Source organism: Anopheles coustani (genome assembly GCF_943734705.1).
Source record: "Anopheles coustani chromosome X unlocalized genomic scaffold, idAnoCousDA_361_x.2 X_unloc_17, whole genome shotgun sequence".
Classification (NCBI taxonomy): Eukaryota; Metazoa; Arthropoda; class Insecta; order Diptera; family Culicidae; genus Anopheles; species Anopheles coustani.
The window spans coordinates 3,477-14,033 of record NW_026525123.1 but is presented as its reverse complement, the minus strand read 5'-3'; positions in this window follow the sequence as shown (position 1 = coordinate 14,033).

Below are 10,557 nucleotides of genomic sequence, written 5' to 3'. Positions count from 1 at the left end.
CAGCATCCTAACATATGAATTTCTATGGCGGAAACGGCGGATTCATCTCCATGCAGCATCCCATTCATCTCCCAGCATCCTAACATATGAATTTCTTAGAATTTATGAAAAATCGACTAAGTCCGAGATGGCTTTAAGTAGGGATGCTGTATTAAGATGGGAGATGTAGGAGATCAAGATGCATCTCCATGCAGCATCCCATGCATCTCGCAGCATCCTAACATATGAATTTCTATGAATTTATGAAAAATCGACTAAGTCCGAGATGCATTTAAGTAGGGATGCTGTATTAAGATGGGAGATGAAGTAGATCAAGATTCATCTCCATGCAGCATCCCATTCATCTCGCAGCATCCTAACATATGAATTTCTATGAATTTATGAAAAATCGACTAGGTCCGAGATGCCTTTAAGTAAGGATGCTGTATTAAGATGGGAGATGAAGAAGATCAAGATTCATCTCCATGCAGCATCCCATTCATCTCGCAGCATCCTAACATATTGTTTTCTTAGAATTTATGAAAAATCGACTAAGTCCGAGATGCCTTTAAGTAGAGTTGCTGTATTAGGATGGGAGATGAAGAAGATCAAGATTCATCTCCATGCAGCATCCCATTCATCTCGCAGCATCCTAACATATGTTTTTCTTAGAATTTATGAAAAATAGAGTAAGTCCCAGATGCCTTTAAGTAGGGATGCTGTATTTAGATGGGAGATGAAGTAGATCAAGATTCATCTCCATGCAGCATCCCATTCATCTCGCAGCATCCTAACATATGATTTTCTTAGAATTTATGAAAAATCGACTAAGTCCGAGATGCCTTTAAGTAGGGATGCTGTAGTAAGATTGGAGATGAAGAAGATCAAGATTCATCTCCATGCAGCATCCCATTCATCTCCCAGCATTTTTACATATGTTTTTCTTAGAATTTATGAAAAATCGACTAAGTCCGAGATGCCTTTAAGTAGGGATGCTGTATTTAGATGGGAGATGAAGAAGATCAAGATTCATCTCCATGCAGCATCTCATTCATCTCGCAGCATCCTTACATATAAATTTCTAAGAATTTATGAAAAATCGACTAAGTCCGAGATGCCTTTAAGTAGGGATGCTGTATTAAGATGGGAGATGAAGAAGATCAAGATTCATCTCCATGCAGCATCCCATTCATCTCCCAGCATCCTAACATATGTTTTTCATAGAATTTATGAAAAATCGACTAGGTCCGAGATGCCTTTAAGTAGGGATGCTGTATTGAAATGGGAGATGAAGAAGATCAAGATTCATCTCCATGCTGCATCCCATTCATCTCCCAGCATCCTTACATATGAATTTCTATGAATTTATGAAAAATCGACTAAGTCCGAGATGCCTTTAAGAAATGATGCTGTATTAAGATGGGAGATGAAGAAGATCAAGATTCATCTCCATGCAGCATCCCATTCATCTCCCAGCATCCTAACATATGAATTTCTATGAATTTATGAAAAATCGACTAAGTCCGAGATGCCTTTAAGTAGGGATGCTGTATTGAGATGAGAGATGTAGGAGATCAAGATTCATCTCCATGCAGCATCCCATTCATCTCGCAGCATCCTAACATATGAATTTCTATGAATTTATGAAAATTCGACTAAGTCCGAGATGGCTTTAAGTAGGGATGCTGTATTGAGATGGGAGATGTAGGAGATCAAAATTCATCTCCATGCAGCATCCCATTCATCTCCCAGCATCCTAACATATGAATTTCTTAGAATTTATGAAAAATCGACTAAGTCCGAGATGCCTTTAAGTAGGGATGCTGTATTAAGATGGGAGATGAAGAAGATCAAGATTCATCTCCATGCAGCATCCCATTCATCTCGCAGCATCCTAACATATGAATTTCTATGAATTTATGAAAATTCGACTAAGTCCGAGATGGCTTTAAGTAGGGATGCTGTATTGAGATGGGAGATGTAGGAGATCAAAATTCATCTCCATGCAGCATCCCATTCATCTCCCAGCATCCTAACATATGAATTTCTATTAATTTATGAAAAATCGACTAAGTCCGAGATGCCTTTAAGTAGGGATGCTGTATTGAAACGGGAGATGTAGGAGATCAATATTCATCTGCATGCAGCATCCCATTCATCTCGCAGCATCCTAACATATGAATTTCTATGAGTTTATGAAAAATCGACTAAGTCCGAGATGCCTTCAAGTAGGGATGCTGTATTGAGATGGGAGATGTAGGAGATCAAGATTCATCTCCATGCAGCATCCCATTCATCTCGCAGCATCCTAACATATGTTTTTCTTAGAATTTATGAAAAATCGACTAAGTCCGAGATGCATTTAAGTAGGGATGCTGTATTAAGATGGGAAATGAAGTAGATCAAGATTCATCTCCATGCAGCATCCCATTCATCTCGCAGCATCCTAACATATGAATTTCTATGAATTTATGAAAAATCGACTAAGTCCGAGATGCCTTTAAGTAGGGATGCTGTATCGAGATGGGAGATGAAGAAGATCAAGATTCATCTCCATGCAGCATCCCATTCATCTCGCAGCATCCTAACATATGAATTGTTTAGAATTTATGAAAAATCGACTAAGTCCGAGATGCCTTTAAGTAGGGATGCTGTATTAAGATGGGAGATGAAGAAGATCAAGATTCATCTCCATGCAGCATCCCATTCATCTCCCAGCATCATAACATATGTTTTTCTTAGAATTTATGAAAAATCGACTAAGTCCGAGATGCCTTTAAGTAGGGATGCTGTATTAAGATGGGAGATGAGAAAGATCAAGATTCATCTCCATGCAGCATCCCATTGATCTCCCAGCATCCTAACATATGAATTTCTTAGAATTTATGAAAAATCGACTAAGTCCGAGATGCCTTTAAGTAGGGATGCTGTATTGAGATGGGAGATGTAGGAGATCAAGATTCATCTCCATGCAGCATCCCATTCATCTCCCAGCATCCTAACATATGAATTTCTTAGAATTTATGAAAAATCGACTAAGTCCGAGATGCCTTTAAGTAGGGATGCTGTATTGAGATGGGAGATGTAGGAGATCAAGATTCATCTCCATGCAGCATCCCATTCATCTCCCAGCATCCTAACATATGAATTTCTTAGAATTTATGAAAAATCGACTAAGTCCGAGATGGCTTTAAGTAGGGATGCTGCATGGAGATGAGAGATGTAGGAGATCAAGATTCATCTCCATGCAGCATCTCATTCATCTCCCAGCATCCTAACATATGAATTTCTTAGAATTTATGAAAAATCGACTAAGTCCGAGATGCCTTTAAGTAGGGATGCTGTATTAAGATGGGAGATGAAGAAGATCAAGATTCATCTCCATGCAGCATCCCATTCATCTTGCAGCATCCTAACATATGAATTTCTATGAATTTATGAAAAATCGACTAAGTCCGAGATGGCTTTAAGTAGGGATGCTGTATTGAGATGAGAGATGTAGGAGATCAAGATTCATCTCCATGCAGCATCTCATTCATCTCCCAGCATCCTAACATATGAATTTCTTAGAATTTATGAAAAATCGACTAAGTCCGAGATGCCTTTAAGTAGGGATGCTGTATTAAGATGGGAGATGAAGAAGATCAAGATTCATCTCCATGCAGCATCCCATTTATCTTGCAGCATCCTAACATATGAATTTCTATGAATTTATGAAAAATCGACTAAGTCCGAGATGGCTTTAAGTAGGGATGCTGTATTGAGATGAGAGATGTAGGAGATCAAGATTCATCTCCATGCAGCATCTCATTCATCTCCCAGCATCCTAACATATGAATTTCTTAGAATTTATGAAAAATCGACTAAGTCCGAGATGCATTTAAGTAGGGATGCTGTATTAAGATGGGAGATGGAGTAGATCAAGATTCATCTCCATGCAGCATCCCATTCATCTCCCAGCATCCTAACATATGAATTTCTTAGAATTTATGAAAAATCGACTAAGTCCGAGATGCCTTTAAGTAGGGATGCTGTATTGAGATGGGAGATGTAGGAGATCAAGATTCATCTCCATGCAGCATCCCATTCATCTCCCAGCATCCTAACATATGAATTTCTATGAATTTATGAAAAATCGACTAAGTCCGAGATGGCTTTAAGTAGGGATGCTGTATTAAGATGGGAGATGTAGGAGATCAAGATGCATCTCCATGCAGCATCCCATTCATCTCCCAGCATCCTAACATATGAATTTCTTAGAATTTATGAAAAATCGACTAAGTCCGAGATGCCTTTAAGTAGGGATGCTGTATTAAGATGGGAGATGAAGAAGATCAAGATTCATCTCCATGCAGCATCCCATTCATCTCCCAGCATCCTAACATATGAATTTCTATGAATTTATGAAAAATCGACTAAGTCCGAGATGCCTTTAAGTAGGGATGCTGTATTGAGATGGGAGATGTAGGAGATCAAGATTCATCTCCATGCAGCATCCCATTCATCTCGCAGCATCCTAACATATGAATTTCTTAGAATTTATGAAAAATCGACTAAGTCCGAGATGCCTTTAAGAAGGGATGCTGTATTAAGATGGGAGATGAAGAAGATCAAGATTCATCTCCATGCAGCATCCCATTCATCTCCCAGCATCCTAACATATGAATTTCTATGAATTTATGAAAAATCGACTAAGTCCGAGATGGCTTTAAGTAGGGATGCTGTATTAAGATGGGAGATGTAGGAGATCAAGATGCATCTCCATGCAGCATCCCATTCATCTCCCAGCATCCTAACATATGAATTTATATGAATTTATGAAAAATCGACTAAGTCCGAGATGGCTTTAAGTAGGGATGCTGTATTAAGATGGGAGATGTAGGAAATCAAGATTCATATCCATGCAGCATCCCATTCATCTCCCAGCATCCTAACATATGAATTTCTATGAATTTATGAAAAATCGACTAAGTCCGAGATGCCTTTAAGTAGGGATGCTGTATTGAGATGAGAGATGTAGGAGATCAAGATTCATCTCCATGCAGCATCCCATTCATCTCGCAGCATCCTAACATATGAATTTCTATGGCGGAAACGGCGGATTCATCTCCATGCAGCATCCCATTCATCTCGCAGCATCCTAACATATGAATTTCTTAGAATTTATGAAAAATCGACTAAGTCCGAGATGGCTTTAAGTAGGGATGCTGTATTAAGATGGGAGATGTAGGAGATCAAGATGCATCTCCATGCAGCATCCCATGCATCTCGCAGCATCCTAACATATGAATTTCTATGAATTTATGAAAAATCGACTAAGTCCGAGATGCATTTAAGTAGGGATGCTGTATTAAGATGGGAGATGAAGTAGATCAAGATTCATCTCCATGCAGCATCCCATTCATCTCGCAGCATCCTAACATATGAATTTCTATGAATTTATGAAAAATCGACTAAGTCCGAGATGGCTTTAAGTAAGGATGCTGTATTAAGATGGGAGATGAAGAAGATCAAGATTCATCTCCATGCAGCATCCCATTCATCTCCCAGCATCCTAACATATGAATTTCTATGAATTTATGAAAAATCGACTAAGTCCGAGATGCCTTTAAGTAGGGATGCTGTATTGAGATGGGAGATGTAGGAGATCAAGATTCATCTCCATGCAGCATCCCATTTATCTCCCAGCATCCTAACATATGAATTTCTTAGAATTTATGAAAAATCGACTAAGTCCGAGATGCCTTTAAGTAGGGATGCTGTATTGAGATGGGAGATGGAGAAGATCAAGATTCATCTCCATGCAGCATCCCATTCATCTCCCAGCATATTAACATATGAATTTCTATGAATTTATGAAAAATCGAATAAGTCCGAGATGCCTTTAAGTAGGGATGCTGTATTGAGATGGGAGATGTAGGAGATCAAGATTCATCTCCATGCAGCATCCCATTCATCTCCCAGCATCCTAACATATGTTTTTCTTAGAATTTATGAAAAATCGACTAAGTCCGAGATGCATTTAAGTAGGGATGCTGTATTAAGATGGGAGATGAAGTAGATCAAGATTCATCTCCATGCAGCATCCCATTCATCTCGCAGCATCCTAACATATGAATTTCTATGAATTTATGAAAAATCGACTAAGTCCGAGATGCCTTTAAGTAGGGATGCTGTATTAAGATGGGAGATGAAGAAGATCAAGATTCATCTCCATGCAGCATCCCATTCATCTCGCAGCATCCTAACATATGTTTTTCTTAGAATTTATGAAAAATCGACTAAGTCCGAGATGCATTTAAGTAGGGATGCTGTATTAAGATGGGAGATGAAGTAGATCAAGATTCATCTCCATGCAGCATCCCATTCATCTCGCAGCATCCTAACATATGAATTTCTATGAATTTATGAAAAATCGACTAAGTCCGAGATGGCTTTAAGTAGGGATGCTGTATTAAGATGGGAGATGTAGGAGATCAAGATTCATCTCTATGCAGCATCCCATTCATCTCCCAGCATCCTAACATATGAATTTCTTAGAATTTATGAAAAATCGACTAAGTCCGAGATGCCTTTAAGTAGGGATGCTGTATTGAAATGGGAGATGTAGGAGATCAAGATTCATCTCCATGCAGCATCTCATTCATCTCCCAGCATCCTAACATATGAATTTCTTAGAATTTATGAAAAATCGACTAAGTCCGAGATGCATTTAAGTAGGGATGCTGTATTAAGATGGGAGATGGAGTAGATCAAGATTCAACTCCATGCAGCATCCCATTCATCTCCCAGCATCCTAACATATGAATTTCTTAGAATTTATGAAAAATCGACTAAGTCCGAGATGCCTTTAAGTAGGGATGCTGTATTGAGATGGGAGATGGAGTAGATCAAGATTCATCTCCATGCAGCATCCCATTCATCTCGCAGCATCCTAACATATGAATTTCTATGAATTTATGAAAAATCGACTTAGTCCGAGATGGCTTTAAGTAGGGATGCTGTATTAAGATGGGAGATGAAGAAGATCAAGATTCATCTCCATGCAGCATCCCATTCATCTCGCAGCATCCTAACATATGTTTTTCTTAGAATTTATGAAAAATCGACTAAGTCCGAGATGGCTTTAAGTAAGGATGCTGTATTGAGATGAGAGATGTAGGAGATCAAGATTCATCTCCATGCAGCATTCCATTCATCTCCCAGCATCCTAACATATGAATTTCTATGAATTTATGAAAAATCGACTAAGTCCGAGATGCCTTTAAGTAGGGATGCTGTATTGAGACGGGAGATGTAGGAGATCAATATTCATCTGCATGCAGCATCCCATTCATCTCGCAGCATCCTAACATATGAATTTCTATGAATTTATGAAAAATCGACTAAGTCCGAGATGGCTTTAAGTAAGGATGCTGTATTGAGATGAGAGATGTAGGAGATCAAGATTCATCTCCATGCAGCATCCCATTCATCTCCCAGCATCCTAACATATGAATTTATATGAATTTATGAAAAATCGACTAAGTCCGAGATGGCTTTAAGTAGGGATGCTGTATTAAGATGGGAGACGTAGGAGATCAAGATGCATCTCCATGCAGCATCCCATTCATCTCCCAGCATCCTAACATATGAATTTCTATGAATTTATGAAAAATCGACTAAGTCCGAGATGGCTTTAAGTAAGGATGCTGTATTGAGATGAGAGATGTAGGAGATCAAGATTCATCTCCATGCAGCATCCCATTCATCTCGCAGCATCCTAACATATGTATTTCTTAGAATTTATGAAAAATCGACTAAGTCCGAGATGGCTTTAAGTAGGGATGCTGTATTAAGATGGGAGATGTAGGAGATCAAGATGCATCTCCATGCAGCATCCCATTCATCTCGCAGCATCCTAACATATGAATTTCTATGAATTTATGAAAAATCGACTAAGTCCGAGATGCCTTTAAGTAGGGATGCTGTATTAAGATGGGAGATGAAGAAGATCAAGATTCATCTCCATGCAGCATCCCATTCATCTCCCAGCATCCTAACATATGAATTTCTATGAATTTATGAAAAATCGACTAAGTCCGAGATGCCTTTAAGTAGGGATGCTGTATTGAGATGGGAGATGGAGTAGATCAAGATTCATCTCCATGCAGCATCCCATTGATCTCGCAGCATCCTTACATATGAATTTCTATGAATTTATGAAAAATCGACTTAGTCCGAGATGGCTTTAAGTAGGGATGCTGTATTAAGATGGGAGATGTAGGAGATCAAGATGCATCTCCATGCAGCATCCCATTCATCTCGCAGCATCCTAACATATGTTTTTCTTAGAATTTATGAAAAATCGACTAAGTCCGAGATGCATTTAAGTAGGGATGCTGTATTAAGATGGGAGATGGAGTAGATCAAGATTCATCTCCATGCAGCATCCCATTCATCTCGCAGCATCCTAACATATGAATTTCTATGAATTTATGAAAAATCGACTAAGTCCGAGATGGCTTTAGGTAGGAATGCTGTATTGAGATGAGAGATGTAGGAGATCAAGATTCATCTCCATGCAGCATCTCATTCATCTCCCAGCATCCTAACATATGAATTTCTTAGAATTTATGAAAAATCGACTAAGTCCGAGATGCCTTTAAGTAGGGATGCTGTATTGAGACGGGAGATGTAGGAGATCAAGATTCATCTCCATGCAGCATCCCATTCATCTCCCAGCATCCTTACATATGAATTTATATGAATTTATGAAAAATCGACTAAGTCCGAGATGGCTTTAAGTAGGGATGCTGTATTAAGATGGGAGATGTAGGAGATCAAGATTCATCTCCATGCAGCATCCCATTCATCTCCCAGCATCCTTACATATGAATTTCTATGAATTTATGAAAAATCGACTAAGTCCGAGATGGCTTTAAGTAGGGATGCTGTATTGAGATGAGAGATGAAGGAGATCAAGATTCATCTCCATGCAGCATCCCATTCATCTCGCAGCATCCTAACATATGAATTTCTATGAATTTATGAAAAATCGACTAAGTCCGAGATGCCTTTAAGTAGGGATGCTGTATTGAGACGGGAGATGTAGGAGATCAATATTCATCTGCATGCAGCATCCCATTCATCTCGCAGCATCCTAACATATGAATTTCTATGAATTTATGAAAAATCGACTAAGTCCGAGATGCCTTCAAGTAGGGATGCTGTATTAAGATGGGAGTTGAAGAAGATCAAGATTCATCTCCATGCAGCATCCCATTCATCTCCCAGCATCCTAACATATGAATTTCTATGAATTTATGAAAAATCGACTAAGTCCGAGATGCCTTTAAGTAGGGATGCTGTATTGAGATGAGAGATGTAGGAGATCAAGATTCATCTCCATGCAGCATCCCATTCATCTCGCAGCATCCTAACATATGAATTTCTATGAATTTATGAAAAATCGACTAAGTCCGAGATGCCTTTAAGTAGGGATGCTGTATTGAGATGGGAGATGGAGTAGATCAAGATTCATCTCCATGCAGCATCCCATTGATCTCGCAGCATCCTTACATATGAATTTCTATGAATTTATGAAAAATCGACTTAGTCCGAGATGGCTTTAAGTAGGGATGCTGTATTAAGATGGGAGATGTAGGAGATCAAGATGCATCTCCATGCAGCATCCCATTCATCTCGCAGCATCCTAACATATGTTTTTCTTAGAATTTATGAAAAATCGACTAAGTCCGAGATGCATTTAAGTAGGGATGCTGTATTAAGATGGGAGATGGAGTAGATCAAGATTCATCTCCATGCAGCATCCCATTCATCTCGCAGCATCCTAACATATGAATTTCTATGAATTTATGAAAAATCGACTAAGTCCGAGATGGCTTTAGGTAGTAATGCTGTATTGAGATGAGAGATGTAGGAGATCAAGATTCATCTCCATGCAGCATCTCATTCATCTCCCAGCATCCTAACATATGAATTTCTTAGAATTTATGAAAAATCGACTAAGTCCGAGATGACTTTAAGTAGGGATGCTGTATTAAGATGGGAGATGGAGAAGATCAAGATTCATCTCCATGCAGCATCCCATTCATCTCGCAGCATCCTAACATATGTTTTTCTTAGAATTTATGAAAAATCGACTAAGTCCGAGATGCCTTTAAGTAGGGATGCTGTATTAAGATGGGAGATGAAGAAGATCAAGATTCATCTAATGCAGCATCCCATTTATCTCGCAGCATCCTAACATAAGTTTTTCTTAGAATTTATGAAAAATCGACTAAGTCCGAGATGCCTTTAAGTAGGGATGCTGTATTAAGATGGGAGATGAAGAAGATCAAGATTCATCTCCATGCAGCATCCCATTCATCTCGCAGCATCTTAACATAGGTTTTTCTTAGATTTTATGAAAAATCGGCTAAGTCCGAGATGCCTTTAAGTAGGGATGCTGTATTAAGATGGGAGAAGAAGAAGATCAAGATTCATCTCCATGCAGCATCCCATTCATCTCGCAGCATCCTAACATATGGTTTTTCTTAGAATTTATGAAAAATCGACTAAGTCCGAGGTGCCCTT